General features: G+C 43.0%; 1 protein-coding gene across 1 annotated transcript in view; it reads right to left on the bottom strand.

The window, feature by feature from the left end:
- kcnt2a (potassium channel, subfamily T, member 2a) overlaps window positions 1-16,974 on the bottom strand; it is a 939,304-nt gene that overhangs the window by 416,703 nt on the left and 505,627 nt on the right. The window lies entirely within an intron of this gene.

Here is a 16,974-nt window from a genome sequence, read left to right as displayed (position 1 = left end):
CTTTTATGGAGGATGGTAGCTAACAATGAGATTATTGGAGAGAACAATATTGAAGTAACAAAAATATGCATTTAGGTTTTTGAAAGCAACAAAGGAGGAGACATGAGACAGGAGTTTGTGCCTTTGCTGGGATGGGAAGCTGAAATAGCCTTTCTGGCCATTGTCCCAGTTTGCCAACTCCTTCTCACCTCTGGATCATTTTTGCACAACAGGATGGGGAGTGCGTCAGGAACCAATCTCTCAAGGCTAATTAAAGGAGGCTGAAGCAGGGGAAAGTTTAGATGCCTGAAGTTGCCACGGTGGCACAGTGGTTAGCACTGCTTCCTCACAGCTCCAGGGTCCCGGGTTCAATTCCAGTCTTTGGTGACTGTGTGGAGTTTGCACTTTCTCCCAGTGTCTGCGTGGGATTCCTCCGGGTGCTCTGGTTTCCTCCCACAGTCCAAAGATGTGCAGATTAGGTGGACTGGCCATGCTAAATTGCCCCTTACTGTCCAACAGGTTAGGTAGGGTTACTGGGTTATGGGGATGGGGTGGAGGCGTAGCCTTAATTGGGGTGCTCGTTCCAAAGGCCAGTGCAGACTCGATGGGCCAAATGGCCTCCTTCTGCATTTTAGATTCTATGACGTCAGCCTGACGTGGTAGGTCAGGTACAGCCAGCAGGCCTAGAGAACCATGTTTGCTTGGGTTCTGCAGCAGACACCAGCTGCCCTGCAGAGGGTACTCCTGCCCACCCAGGTACCTGACAGTAGTGGCCTGGGTGCTAAAGTCAATTATTATATTTAAGTTTTTTAAAAAGTTGAAGTTGAGTGTTCTCTCCATTTTGAAGCGTCCTTTCCCTGATTTTGCTCAGCAAACAGAAGTTGATTTGGATAAAACAAACACAGGGATCAGTTTTCAGTAGGAGTCAGATGCCGGATGGTTTTCAACCAGAGCTGACCATACTGTGTAACAGGGTGGTTGAATGAAAGTGACTCAGGGGAAGCCACACCATCAGGTCTGTCGTGAACCAAGTGAATAGGGATCTACAGAGGTGAGCCTTTTTGGTGATAATCGTATTCATGGGACTCAGATGGAGCAAAGCTATTCCCAGAGGCAGACGATCAAAACCTGTGTGAGGGAAAGGAGCTGACCTAAACTTGAGGAAGCTGGGGTTATGAAAAACTTTAGACTTTAAGACTACATGCGGTGCCATGTGTTGGGAGAACTGCTAGTAAATCTGTCAGATCTACCTACCTTTGTTGTATCAGCTAATGAAATGTTTCCTATTGAATACAATTTGCCTGTTAGGTCGTGTTTAATTTATGTTGATTTTGGTTTGATTTTTGCGGTCGAAGTTTTAAAAAATTAAATCTTGTCTATGACGTTTTTCGTTTGGGCCATTTGGAAAGTTTAGTTCTTTCACATTCTTGGTCTCGATGCAAGTCGAAAGAAGAGTCTGATGGTTCTATAGTGCATATCATGAAAACTGGTATGCATAAGGAAAGCTGTTATGTTTAGATAATTAATACCATTTTGCCCATCAAAACCATGGTGGTTTTATAGCCTATGTAATTAATTTGGTTTGCTTTCCAAAGATTTTGGAGTCTGGTGAAATATAAGGACAGGTGTTTTGAAATTCTCATAGTATACTAGATCAAATAGTATATTTGAAACACTATTGAAATACTACAGCAATTTGTATAAGACAGACAGAATTGTAAAACAACTTAATCAGGTACTGTGCTTCAGTAATTTATCTGGTAAAATGACATACGAAAATTCAGCTGCCATTCCAATGTTAAAACGTTAAGATTTATCAACCTGCTGTGATGTAAATTAAAACATGCTTCAAAACCTTGATGCATCTCTTACAGAAACAGAAAGGTTAAGAACGCAATATCTTGCAGCTCATGACCCACTGCAAATAGGTGCCATGGATGGCAAACACTTATAGGACAGTGGGTGGTTGATGAGGCAATAATCCTCCACAGATTCAGATGAAATGATAAAATACAGAGCCAAAGCTCTTCGCTATCAAGACCTTTCTGATTTCTTGAAGAGTTTTATTCAAGTCAGATGATCCCTTTTTTAATATTCAGATATTGGAATACCATATTGTTGTGTTGGGTGCTCTGGATCCGTGGAACACATACAGGCCACCAACACTTAAAATAGTGCAACACTATTTTATTAAGTTAGAAACTGTTGAACATACTTTCACTGTGGGTTAACACGATTTTAGATTAAACTAAAGACCTATGCCTGTCCGAACCAGTCTATGCACTCAGCACATGGTGAAGATCTCTGCTGTAAGCTCTGTCCTTCTGAGAAGCTGCATCCCGAATGAGCGGGAACTCTGATGCCCTCTGTCTGTATAGTGAGTGTGCTCTAACTGGTGATTGGCTGCGGTGTTGTGTGTGTTGATTGGTCTTGCTGTGTGTCCATCAGTGTGTGTGTCTGCACCATGATATACTGGTGTATATTATGACATCCTCCCTTTTATAAAGAAATGTATGTGTGTGGGGCAATAAATAATGTGTGGTGAGAATGTTCCTAACTACGTGTGGGGTGCGAAGACATATTTACAGGACTACGGACATGAGAACTAAGCTATTTACATGGGGAGGTGCTTGGTGCAGAGAAACTGTATGCAACAAGAGTAATGAGATCAACAGTACATACAAACCAGGGAAACGATCAAACAAAGCAACAAAACAATTCAGAGAGTCGATAAATTCGAAAAGTTCATAAATTTAGTCCCTGAGGTGGGCGACAAATTCTGGTTGACCGTAAGGGTGGCACACCACTCATCGTCTGGATCGATGCTGTATACCGATAGAGGCTGGATTCTTTGCTTCGGGGACACCCAGTCTTTTGTAACGATACCAACTCGAAAAGGCGCCGTCGGGTCCTCGGTGTCAATATCGGGTAGCAGGTCCGAATCGGACTCGGTGACCGTGGGTTGAATGGCCCAGACATTCCTGCGAGGCTGGCTGGAGCGACAAGAGTTAGCAGGCTGAGCTGATCTGCATAAAGCAGCATAGTGGCCAAGTTTGCCACACCTCAGGCATCGTCGGGATTTGGCAGGGCATTGCCGCTTTACGTGGGCGGAGCCACAGTTGCCGCATGTTGTAGCGTCAGTATGTTCGCTGCGCCACCGCGCATGCGCGGTCGTCTGTGATGCGCGCCTGCGCAGTACATTCGTCGACGTCGTCGTCCCCTCGTTCGGTGTGCACAAGCGCGGGAGTCCGCGAAAAGCGCGCAAAATGGCCGCCCTCATCCAGGCTGAGGCCCTGGAGTTGCTCGATTGCTTGGACCCGTTCTGCCTCATGGGGACCTTGCCGCGCCGTTTCAGCCGCTTGGATGTGGGAATACCGACTAATGGCGTGTTCGTGTATCACGCAGGTCTCGATGGCAATCGCTAGGGTGAGCTACTTTACCTTGAGGAGGTGCTGGCGTAGGGGGTACGACTGAACACGGAAAACGATCTGGTCGCGTATCATGGAGTCGGAGGTGGGCCCGTAATTGCAGGACTGCGCAAGGATGCGGAGGTGGGTGAGAAAGGACTGGAAAGGTTCATCCTTACCCTGCAAACGCTGTTGGAATACATACCGCTCGAAACTTTCATTCACCTCGATGTTGCAGTGACTGTCAAACTTGAGGAGGACCGTCTTGAATTTTGATTTATCTTCACCATCAGCAAAGGTGAGAGAATTGAAAATGTGGATGGCATGTTCCCCGGCCGTGGATAGGAAGAGAGCGATCTTCCTGGTGTCTGAGGCATCTTCCCGGCCTGTGGCTTCAAGTTAGAGCTGGAAGCGTTGTTTGAATATCTTCCAGTTGGCCCCTACGTTACCGGTAATGCGGAATGGCGGCTGTGGGCGGACGCTGTCCATTTTGCAGGATAGCTGTATGCTGGTGGAAGGCAGATCACTTGCAGGTGGGTCTAAGAAGTTCTAACATCCCTCAACTCCTGGTATCATGTTGTGTTGGGTGCTCTGGATCCGTGGAACACATACAGGCCACCAACACTTAAAATAGTTCAACACTATTTTATTAAGTTAGAAACTGTTGAACATACTTTCACTGTGGGTTAACACGATGTTAGATTAAACTAAAGACCTATGCCTGTCCTAACCAGTCTATGCACTCAGCACATGGTGAAAATCTCTGCTGTAAGCTCTGTCCTACTGAGAAGCTGCATCCCGAATGAGCGGAACTCTGATGCCCCCTGTCTTTATAATGCGTGTGCTCTAACTGGTGATTGGCTGCGGTGTTGTGTGTGTTGATTGGTCTTGCTGTGTGTCCATCAGAGTGAGTGTGTGTGTCTGCACCATGATATACTGGTGTTTATTATGACACATATGAAGCTAAAATATGCCGCAGCAGGATATTGAAGGTACAATCAGGATGAATTTGTAGCAAAATGTTGCTGAAGGTGTGATGTTTTTTGTGTCGCTTATTTCAGGTTGCTTGGTATAGTGTTCACGACGAGCACAAAACTGCTTTAACTTAAACAAAGTTATAAATTTATTAACACTACCAACTTGGATTCGACACGTACTCCTTAAGAATACACAGTTGATTAATACCATCTAAACTACACTCATCTACAGCTAACCTCACTACTGGTTTAAACTATGATCTGCAATCACTTACACTATCTGCTCTTCTGACCTTCACCAGCTAATTCCTGCATACACACTTCCCTTATGTCTTAGCATCACTGCCTTATTTAGCTGTAACTGCAGCTCCCTCTAGTGGCTACTCTTGACACTATATTAACCCTTGCAATGGTGATAGTTATGATAATACCACAGGTGTAAGTTGATAACATCCAATGAGGGAAATCGAGCATCAAGCACCAAACTGAAAAAGGTAAGGAACTGTACATCACCTTAGCCAATCAGATTGAAAGACTACAAAATCAACAGTGCAAGGATCGAGGAGGAGGGTGAAATAGAATGGGTGAATTCAATGTCACATCAGTTACATAAAGTTTCATTATATGGATAAGATTTATAAGAAAGATGACTTGTTAAGTGCGTAAGAAGCATGGTCAGACTTTGATAAGTTCCGGAAAATGGAGGATATCTCCATGGAAGACTATATAATGGAATTTGGCAGACTATATAAAAGGCTGCAGAAACACAACCTGGAATTTCCACAGTCTGTGTTGGCCTTTAAATTACTTGACTGTGCTAGAGTGAGCAACATGGATAGGCTCCTGGTTTTGATAGGAGTTCAGTTTACTGATAAGGATACCTTATTCGAACAGATGACAAAAGCTTGACAAAAGTTTCTGGGGAAACATTCGATTCCGATGGCTCTGATAACCCAAATAGGTCAGCCTGCAATAAGGCAGAATATGGAAGATACACTACTAACAGGATGGTGAAATCGTATGGCTACGAACAGGGCTCAAGACTATAGAAGGAGACCGAGACAAGGAAATTATGAAGACAGAAACCCAGTTAGAACCTACAATAGGAAGATGAACCCCAGAAATGCACGGGGCATGATAAATCGATGTTTTCGATGTGACTCTCAATACCATTATGCTTTCAACTGTCCAACTCGTTATGATAGAGTGTTTTAAGCGACACATGACATGGAAGAGTCAGAAGAGGAAAAAGATAGTGACCAGAAAGAAGGCATTGTCCTATTGACAAGCAGTTTTACGCTAGTAATGAGGGTGTTGGTTGCTGAATCCTTCAACTGTGCTGTATTGGACAGTGGCTGCACGTCTACTGTGTATGGAATTGACTGGTTAAAATGTTACCTGGACTCTTTGAATGCTGAAAATCGTAACAAGGTTAAGGAATTTGAAAGTTCCACAAGTTTCAGGTTTGGGGATGATAATACTCTGAAGTCGCTGAAAAGAGTGGTGATCCCTTGCAATATTGCCAGAGTGAATCATTTCATTAGCACGGATATTGTATCAAGTGAGATACCTTTGCTTCTGAGCAGACCATCGATGAAGAAAGCACACATGAAACTGGATATAAAGAACAAAGAACAAAGAAAAGTGCAGCACAGGAACAGGCCCTTCGGCCCTCCAAGCCCGTGCCGACAATGCTGCCCGACTAAACTATAATCTTCTACACTTCCTGGGTCCGTATCCCTCTATTCCCATCCTATTCATGTATTTGTCAAGATGCCCCTTAAATGTCACTATCGTCCCTGCTTCCACCACCTCCTCCGGTAGTGAGTTCCAGGCACTCTGTGTAAAAAACTTGCCTTGTACATCTACTCTAAACCTTGCCCCTCGCACCTTAAACCTATACCCCTCAGTAATTGACCCCTCTACCCTGGGGAAAAGCCTCTGACTATCCACTCAGTCTATGCCCCTCATAATTTTGTAGACCTCTATCAGGTCGCCCCTCAACCTCCGTCGTTCCAGTGAGAACAAACCGAGTTTATTCAACCGCTCCTCATAGCTAATGCCCTCCATACCAGGCAACATTCTGGTAAATCTCTTCTGCACCCTCATCCTTCTGGTAGTGTGGCGACCAGAATTGAACACTATACTCCAAGTGTGGCCTAACTAAGGTTCTATACAGCTGCAACATGACTTGCCAATTCTTATACTCAATGCCCTGGCCAATGAAAGCAAGCGTGCCGTATGCCTTCTTGACTACCTTCTCCACCTGTGTTGCCCCTTTCAGTGACCTGTGGACCTGTACACCTAGATCTCTCTGACTTTCAATACTCTTGAGGGTTCTGCAACAGTTTTTGGAAAGACGGTGGACTTACAATTTACACAGTCGGGACACTATTGTGTTCCATTACTGACAAATAATATTTCAAGTAGAGTGGTTAAGGATGTGTTAATGGCAGTTGAAAATGGGACTTTAGCTGATAAAAAGCTTGTGGTATTAAAACTGCATCGGCAATTTGCACATCCGTCTCCTCGAAGGCTGAAAAATGTATTAAATGATGCAGGGGTAAGGGATGACAACTATACTAAACTGGTAGAACAGGTTAGTGACCGCTGTGAAGTTTGTAGGAAGTACAGAAGGACACCAGCACGACCGATAGTAACCCTACCTTTGGCCAGGGATTTTAACGACATTGTGGCCATGGATCTTAAGATCTGGGATAAAGCAAATAATATATTTATTTTGCATTTTGTAGATTTAGCAACCAGATTTAGTCAATCAACGATTGTACAAAGTAAAGAAAAGAGAATAATTCTGGATCAAATCGTGGAAAAATGGATAGGGACAGGAATGGGTCCACCAACAAAATTCCTTACGGACAATGGGGGAGAATTTGCTAATGATGAGTTTAGGGATATGTGTGAAAACATGAATATCAGAGTTATGAATACGGCTGCAGAAAGCCCATTTAGTAATGGTGTCTGTGAAAGAAATCATGCTGTCATCGATGACATGCTTTGGAGAATTTTGGCAGATTGACCAAATTGCAGGCTAAATTCAGCTTTAGCATGGGCAGTATATGCAAAGAATTCATTGCAGATGGTTGGGGGCTATAGTCCTTATCAATTAGTGTTTGGTAGAAATCCTAAAATTCCGACCATTTTGGATGACCAGCCTCCAGCTTGGGAGGGGACTACAATTAGCTCTGGTTTTGCTGAACATTTAAATGCATTACATAGCAGTAGAAAAGCTTTTTTGGAAGCAGAAGTCTCTGAAAGAATTCGCAGAGCTTTAAGACATAACGTACAGCCATCAGATGACGTTTTTCAGCAAGGAGGCATGGTATACTATAAGAGAGACAATTCTAATGAATGGAAAGGCCCAGGGATGATTATAGGCATAGATGGCAAAACAATTATTTTGCAACATGGTAATCAAACTGTTCGGGTACATTCATCAAGGATAATGGGCACAGATTACACATTTTCAAATTTAGACAGAGCAGACAGACATGACGAGGAACCAGAGTCATCTGGTACGCATGTGTTACAGAACTATGAGGACCAATTAACTGATATAGACAGGGTTTCTGTGGAGGAACACAACACTTCTGATGAATTAGCACAGGCCATTTTTCCGAAAGGGCAACTGCCAAAAGTTGGTCCAAAAGTGACATACTTGTCTGAAGGGTCTAGTCAATGGAAGGATGCAACAGTTATTAGTAGAGCAGGGAAGGCCACTGGAATGTATAAACATTGGTTGAATGTACAGCATTCAGGGGAAGGAGTCAAGACAATGGATTGGGAAAACAAAGTTCAAAAATGGAGGGCACAGAAACGCAGTGCCAGTTCAGATAGTGAACAGGTCCGCAGGAAAAGGTTGAGAACTATTAAAAGGACATCCTACAGCAGAAGGGAAAGATCAAGCAGTAGCAGTACAGAACGAGATACCAGGCGGGAGAGGGGACGTAGTTTATCAAGATCTCGGAACATGAGTAAGACTACGAGTACTAATAGGAGTAGAAGCCCACATGCACGTGAGATTTTGGTGGCTTCAAATAAATTAGATGAAAAAGTTATCAAAGAAGCTAAACAGCAAGAATTGCATAGTTGGAGTGAATTTGGGGTATACACGGAAGTACCGGATAGGGGACAAAGAGCTCTATCCCACAGATGGATTTGCACGGAAAAGGTTCTTCCGGATGGAACTTATAAGGCAAAGGACAGGCTTGTGGCAAGGGGATTTGAAGAAAACTTAGAAGATCAGGATTTAAGGGTAGATTCACCTACAGCAGGAAAGGTTATTTTAAAGATCTTCTTGGCTCTATTAGCCACAAAGGCATGGGAATACAAATCTATAGATATAAAAGCTGCCTTTTTGCTGGGGCATCAGCTCCAGAGAGACATTTTTCTACGTCCTCCTAAAGAAGCAGCTAACACAGAAGGGGTACTCTGGAAGTTGAACAAATGTGTATATGGATTAAATGATGCATCTAGAATCTGGTATTTTTCGGTGAGGAAGTTTTGTGAAAGTTAGGCTGTTGCCAGTTGAAAGCAGATCCTGCAATGTTTTACTGGCACTATAAAGGATATCTTTCTGGCATTTTTATGATGCATGTCGATGATTTTTTGTGGGGTGGGACTAGTGATTTTGAAGCTATTGTAATCTCTGGTTTGAGGAAAGAATTCAGGGTTGGAAGTCAGGCTTCAGGTGCATTTAAATATATTGGATTGGAAATTGGACAGACTAAGTTAGGGGCAACTTTACGTCAGCAATCTTATTTGGAAAGCATCAGCCCAATAGCAATTAGTCGTGGCCGAGTTTCAAAAAAAGACGCAATGGTTTCAAAGATAGAAAAAGAGCAACTGCGAAGTTTAATTGGGCAACTGAACTGGTTAGGTAGACAGACTAGACCGGACGTGAGTTTTGATGTCTTAGAGTTGAGTACAAAAATGAATGATCCCAAAGTGGAAGACATAATAAGAGCAAAAAAAGCGTTGGCCAAACTAAAAATGCAGGAGTGTGTTTTGAAGTTCCCGGTTTCAGGTGACCTTAGGCAATTGAAACTCATAATTTATAGTAATGAGTCCTACGCAAATTTATGTGATGGGGTTTCAAGTGCAGGAGGTTTTATAATTTTCCTTTGGGGAAACAATGGTAAATGTTGCCCGCTTGTGTGGGAAACAAAGAAAATAAGGAGAGTGATAAAAAGCACTTTGGCTGCTGAGACGTTAAGCCTTGTAGAGGCGGTGGATATGGCCTTTTGTATTTAAGTCAGATATTGACAGAAATTTTGGGATTAGGGGATTTGGGTAATATATCTATTGATTGTCACATTGCCAATAAATCCCTGTGGGAAAATGTGCACTCTACAAAAAGTGTCAATGAAAAGAGGTTCCGGATAAACATCGCAAGTTTGAAGCAGATGTTGGACAGAGGGGAAATAACAAAAATTAAATTGGTCGACAGGAGCTATCAACTATCAGACTGTTTTACAAAAAGAGGGGCGAGTTCACAGAACCTTTTGGATATTGTTAATGAAGGGCGCTTGTTTCTGTGACTGTTTTTTTTTTCTCTTTCTCGTCCCAAAAAAAGGAGGGGAAATCATGTGTGTGTTTTTCAGTTTCTTGAAATTTTGTTTTCACCTAATTATTTTTTTTCTCCAAGGAAGGGGAGACTGTTAAGTAATGGGGAAGAGACATTGCAATTAGTTGTCTCATTTATGTTAATTATCCATTCATTGACACTGATATGTAAAGAGGCTTCAGGTGGCCTCTGTCAGGTGATATGTAGTTAGAGTTTTGTGCAAAGGCTGTTGGAATGAAATAAATGTGTGTTTGTGAAAAAGGAACAGAACTTTAGACTCTTCATATCACAGCAACTAAAACGTCTAACATGGAGGAGACATGTGGGCACAGAGGGAGCATCGGTCTGGTCCCCAATCTGTAATAATCACCGGTTTGCCCCGGGAAGTATGGATGGGGGGTTCCGGATATGGCGGAGAGCAGGTATTGATAGGATGGGGGATATGTTTATAGAGGGGAGCTTTCCGAGTATGAGGGCGCTGGAGGAGAAGTTTGGATTGGCTGGCGAGGGGAAACAAATTCAGGTATCTGCAGGTGCGGGACTTCCTACTTAAACAGGTGTCAACCTTCCCGCTCCTACCGCTAAGGGGGATTCAGGATAGGATAGTTTCCAGAGGGTGGGTAGGAGAAGGGAGCGTCTCGGACATTTACAAGGAACTTATGGCGTCAGAGGAGACGCAGACCGAGGAGCTGAAGCGCAAGTGGGAGGAGGAGCTGGGAGGAGAGCTAGAGGATGGTCTATGGGCGGACGCGTCAAGTAGAGTCAACGCGTCCGCAATATGTGCCAGGTTCAGTATGACAAATTTAAGGTCCTTCACCGGGCTCACATGACAGTGGCCCGGATGAGTAGATTCTTTGGGGTGGAAGACAGGTGTGCAAAATGTGCGGGAGGACCAGCGAACCATGTCCACATGTTTTGGGCATGTCCGAAGCTTAGGGGATTTTGGCAGGATGTCATGTCCATGGTGTTAAAAACAAGGATGTCATGTCCATGGTGTTAAAAACAAGGATGGCACTGAGTCCAGAGGTGGCGATTTTCGTGGTGTCGGAAGACCCGGGAATCCAGGAGGAGAAAGAGGCAGACGTTCTGACCTTCTGGTAGCCCGGACACGGATACGATTAGCTTGGAGGGACTCAAAGCCCCCGAAGTCGGAGACCTGGCTATCGGACATGGCTAGCTTTCTCTGTTTGGAGAAAATCAAGTTCGCCTTCAGAGAGTCACTGTTACGGTTTGCCCGGAGGTGGCAACTGTTCGTCAAATTCTTCGCGGAAAATTAATCGTCAGCAGAAGAAGGGGGGGGTGGGGGTTAGTTTAGCTTAGAGTAGTGGGTTAATAAAGGTGGGACCTGTAAGGGAGGGAGACATATTTTGCACTAGGTTTATAGTTTCATGTACATTGTTTATTGTGTTGTTGTTATAATACCAAAAAATACCTCAATAAAATCTTTATTAAAAAAAAATGGAAAGTGTTGGAAATGCTCAGCACATTTGGCAGCATCAGCTCAGAGAGAAACAGAGGGCAGTGATCTTTCATCAGAACTAATGCAGATTGTGGACGTTAAGTGTTGACTCTGTTTCTCTCTCTGTAGAACATCCACTCCCTCCACCACCAACGCACAGTAGCAAAAGTGTGTACCATCTACAAGTTACACTGCAGCAAAGCACCTTTGCCAACATGCTCCAAACTCACAACCTCTAACAGCTACAAGGGCAGCAGATTTCTGGGCACACCACCACCTGCAAGTTCCCCTCTAAGCCACATAACATCCTGACTTGGAACAATATTGCCATTCCTTCACTGTCGCCAGGTCAAAATCCTGCAACGCTCTCCCTAACAGCACTGCAGGGTATCTACACACATGGAATCCAGTGGTTCACGGGCTTACCACCACCTTCTCTAGGGCATTCAGGGGTGAGCAATAAAAATGCTGGCCTAGCTGGCGATGTCCACATTCTGTGATTATTTCCAAAATGTTCTGTCTATATTCCAGATTTCCAGTATCTGCAATACTTTCCTCTCATATTATATGCTCCATGTAAGCATTTGTAAGTATGGTTAGATCAATTTAGTTGTTTTGCTGTTGGGGCTGTTTAGCACAGGGCTAAATCGCTGGCTTTGAAAGCAGACCAAGGCAGGCCAGCAGCACGGTTCAATTCCCGTAACAGCCTCCCTGAACAGGCGCCGGAATGTGGCGACTAGGGGCTTTTCACAGTAACTTCATTGAAGCCTACTTGTGACAATAAGCGATTTTCATTCATTCATTCAAATTTAAAATATTTACCTTCAATGCAAAGTGCAATTAGTTTGTTAAGAAAGTCCAATTGCGTGGCTAGAAATAGCACATTTTTGCAAGTGAATTCGTTGATGCTAATTTTCCTGAAGGTTTTGCCATTTTTAAAGTTGGAAGTGAAACCAGGAGTCATGTGCCAATAGAATACTTAACTGTTAGTTCAAGGTATTTGCATTTGTACATTGGATTGTTGTTTCTGGTGCTTCTGAGGTTCAACTCTTTTGATGCTGCTGTCTGGATATTGTTTGAGGCCAGTTTCAAAGAAGCGGAGCTGGTTGCATAATGTGAACAACCAAGTTTTGAGCAATTGTCTGGCAAATCTGTGGTGTAAGTGTGTCATACTGAATTCTGAGCTTTCGATGGGTTTTATAAATAGAGTCGAGTACAAAAACCTAGAATCTTTTAGAACCTACATAAAGCAATTCAACCCCACAGTGACTATGGTTCCGAATTCTGGGAATCCGAAAAATGTGAGGGGGAAAGGGTTAAAGTAGGATGGAATAAATAGCCCAGAAGCAGGAGAAGCACCAAGCCCCTTGATTTTGTTCCCTGCCGTTGTGTGCAATGTGAGCAAAGTACATATGGCATGAATGGCCATCAAAGCTTGGTTAATAAAGCTAATTTAAGGCACATCATACTGGTCTACAGAAACCATGTCAACAGTATTTTCTTGGTCTATTAATAATTTCTGCAATTTTTAGGTACACCTAAAAGTGTTTGACTTAGTAACGTTAGCATAAGTTACGTCATATTTAAGTTTTCAAGATGATTTAAAGAAGATCCCTTTTGGAATATAATAATGTCATTACTGTATGGAGAGAATTGAAACTAAGAATATAAATTGCTTTGTACTCTAAATTAAGCACTTAAAGGATTTGGGTTCATCTTTACTTTATCCTGACTTAGCAGTGTAACTTTGCAGAAAATTGAAACATGGAGAGTCTGCATTCACCTTTCCTTTCTCGATAAGCAGCGAACCTTGGGCCAATCATTTCATACACTATTAAGTCCCATATTGTCAGTGACCCTTCCTTGTGCTTACTGTACAAATTGATTACATTATTCTTTTTTGCGTATCGGAGACGATTGCTACCAATCTTCTCTAATTAATTCTGTAATTTATCATCGTAGCTTGACCAGAGTAATTTTTAAAGGATATAACATGTTTCGTTCAATAAAATTCCTCATGCATTTGGCCAATTTCTAACTCATTTCCCATAAAAGTTTGAAATCACTTTGTATTTGTATGTAATGCACGTAATGGGATGCATTCAAAGAAACCACAGTCTATCCACTGGCCTAAAGTGGTTTAATGCCTATCATTCTTCTGTCCTAATGGCTCGAGATAACATTTTCTGAAAAGAAGAATGAAAGGCTCAGGGAATACTCTCAGAGTGAAGTAGTCTCCACTTGTTCTGCTTTTTATTAAACAAAACCTTACAAAATTGAAGTAGATGGAGAAAGGATTTTCCGTTCAGTGAATCATTCCCCTCCTGTGGGGGCCTGCCATATTAGATCTCCACTTACACTTGCTATCCATTATTCCATGGGCTCAGAATTGATTTTTCCTGGTCTGGACAGGAAGTCAAAATAGCAGGTCTCCACAGGAGGGGGAATGATTCGCAATAAATCAACAACAGCTCTTGAAAAAAGTTCTTTAGGGCTGTACTACATAGATCTGGAAAACATGTATTGGGTTTGTGATGCACGCTTCACTCATGCCCGTTCATTACAATACAGACGACCCACCAACTTCAAGCTGCTGTTTATTTCCATGATCTCTGCTTCCTGCTAGCTCAAAGTTCATTGTTTATTAGCCAGACACATCAGTAGGGGACCAATATCGTGGGTGGTTAGCACAACTTAGAGCTGATACAAATACAAAATATTGCGGGTTCTGGAAATCTGATATAAGGACAGAAAACACAGGAGAACCCCTCATCCATGCTTCTGTAATACCAGTTCTTGACGATTCCAGGGCTCTGTTGGCCAGCCTCCCATCTTACACCCTCCATAAACTTGAGCTCATGTGAACCTCTGACGCCATATCCTGACTCGCAATCCACCCAGTTCATGTCGTTGATCAATACTGGCTCCTGGTCTGGCAACATCTCACTTTTATAATTATTACCTTGCAATTCTTAAAAATTCTTTCATGCGATATGGGCATCACTCAAAAGGCCAGCATTTGCTGAACATACAAGCCACCCTTGAACTGGACAGCTTCTCTTCATTGCATGCTCGCTCTTTTCATAGGGCAGTTAAGAAGCAACCACATTGCTGTGGATCTGGAGTCAAATGTAGGCCAGACCTTTAAGGTTATTAGATTTACTTACCTAAAGGACATTAATGAACCAGATGGGTTTTTACGGCAATCAGCAATGGTCTCATGGCCACCATAAGTTCCTCAGGGTAGTGTTCGAAGCTCAACAATCTTCAGCTGCTTCATCAATGATCTTCCTTCCATCATAAGGCCAGAAGTGGGGATGTTCACTGATGACTGCACAATGTTTAGCACCCTGCGACTCCTCAGATATTGAAGCAGTTTATGTCCAAATACATCAATATCTGGATATCCAGACTTGGGTAAGTGGCAAGTAACATTCACACCACATAAGTGCCAAGCAATGATCATCTCCAACAAAGAGAATCTAAACATCACCCCTTGACATTCAACGGCATTACTATCACAGAATCCCCCACCATCAACATCCTGATGGTTACCATTGACCAGAAACTGAACTTGACCAGCCATATAAATATCATGCCTACAAAAGCAGGCCAGAGGCTAGGAATCCCATAACGAGTAATTCACCTTCTGACTCCCCAAAGCCTGCCCACCATCTACAAGGCACACGTCTTGTGCACAGGTGTGATGGAATACTCTCCCTTTTTGCCTGGGTGAATGCAGCTCCAGCAACACTCAAGAAGCTTCACACCATTTAGAATAAAGCTCTGCTTGATTGAACCCCGTCGACAAATATTGACTCCCTCCACCACTGACGCACAGTAGCAGCAGTGTGTACCATCTACAAGATGCACTGCAGAATTCACCAAGGCTCCTTAAGAAGCACCTTCCAAACCCATCACTGCTATCACCTAGAAGGACAATGGCAGCAGACACAGGGCACAGGGGAAAACTACCACCTGAAAGTTCCCCCCCCCCCCAAGTCACTCACCATCCTGACTTGGAAATATATTTCCATTCCTTCACTTTCATGAGATCAAAAAACTGGACCCCCCTCCCTGGCAGCACTGTGGGTGTACCTATAGCACATGGTCTGCAACAGTTCATGATGACAGGTCACCAAAACTTCCTCAAGGGCAATTAGGGATGGGAAATAAATGCTGGCCTAGCCAACAACAGTCATAGCCCATAAATGAGTTTTAAAACAATTAAGGCGGCTAGTTTTTCAATTACAGAATTCTTAATTAATTGAATTCAAATTCCACCAGTTGCCAATTTGAAATCTGTCCCCATGGGTCTTCGGCTTACCAGTCCATTTACATTACCACAATGCTACCGTCTCTTCCAAAATGCATGTTCTTCATCTGAGCTGGTGATAGCTAAATCAGATTCAATGCTTGTGATTGGTGTTTTCAGTGCTTAGAAAAATTACACATTTCCTGTGATGATTTGTGAACCATGCTTAACATTGATCCCTGATCCTTTTGTGTCGTTTGCAATAAATGGCTGGATGTCGTAAGGGGTTGTTTGTTTTCCAACATGACCATTACATTTTTAATAATAATAATCTTTATTGTCATAAGTAGGCTTACACTGCACTAAGTTACTGTGAAAAGCCCCTAGTCACCACATTTCGGCGCCTTTTCGGGTATACAGAGGGAGAATTCAGAATGTCCAAATTACCTAATAGCATGTGTTTTGGGACTTGTGGGAGGAAACCGGAGCACCCGGAGGAAACCCATGCAGCCACAGGGAGAACGTGCAGACTCTGCACAGACAGTGACCCAAGCTGGGAATCGAACCTGGGACCCTGGAGCTGTGAAGCAACAGTGCTACCAACTGTGCTACCGTGCTGCCCATGTAGCTCCATCAGTCTGTCCTTGAGTTGGGCAAGGTCAGAGATATTTTATTTTGAACATTAGGTGCTGAACATGTTTCGGGAATTGTGTTCATCATAGCTTGCCCTTATTAGATGACAGTCTCACAATTTGAAAATGTCCCATTTATTCTTACTCTCTGCTTTCTCTCAGTTAACCAATCCTCTATCCATATGTCCAATTCCCTGAGTCCTTATTTTGTGTATTGAACCTTATTTTGGATTTTATCAAATGCCTTTTGGAAATCCAAGAATACGACATCTACCCCTTTTATCCGACTAGTTACACCTCAAAAAGCTTTATTAAATTTGTCAAACAATATTTCATTTCCATAAAATAATCTTAACTATGTCTGGTCACATGGTTTTCTAAGTGGATTGCGTCGACTCTCTTAACAATAGACACAAAGTTCCCGAGATGGATGTCAGACCAACTGCCTTGTAAGTACACCAGATTATTCTATCCCTCCTTTCTTGAACAGCAGGGTTATATTTGCCAGCTTCCAATTCATTGGGGCCATTCTAGAATCTAGGAAATTATGAAAAACCATAATCAATGCATCCAATAGGAGGCCGGAAGCTCAACATTGGGTCATACAACGTGCTGAGGTTGTGAACAGACTGCTTACACGTCTTAATCGTTGAAGTTGCTAGTTAATTGGATAAACAGCAG

The sequence above is a fragment of the Scyliorhinus torazame genome, chromosome 7 (assembly GCF_047496885.1).
Source record: "Scyliorhinus torazame isolate Kashiwa2021f chromosome 7, sScyTor2.1, whole genome shotgun sequence".
Lineage (NCBI taxonomy): Eukaryota > Metazoa > Chordata > Chondrichthyes > Carcharhiniformes > Scyliorhinidae > Scyliorhinus > Scyliorhinus torazame.
The sequence above is the reverse complement of the archived record's forward strand: the minus strand, read 5'-3'. Positions and strand labels throughout refer to the sequence as shown.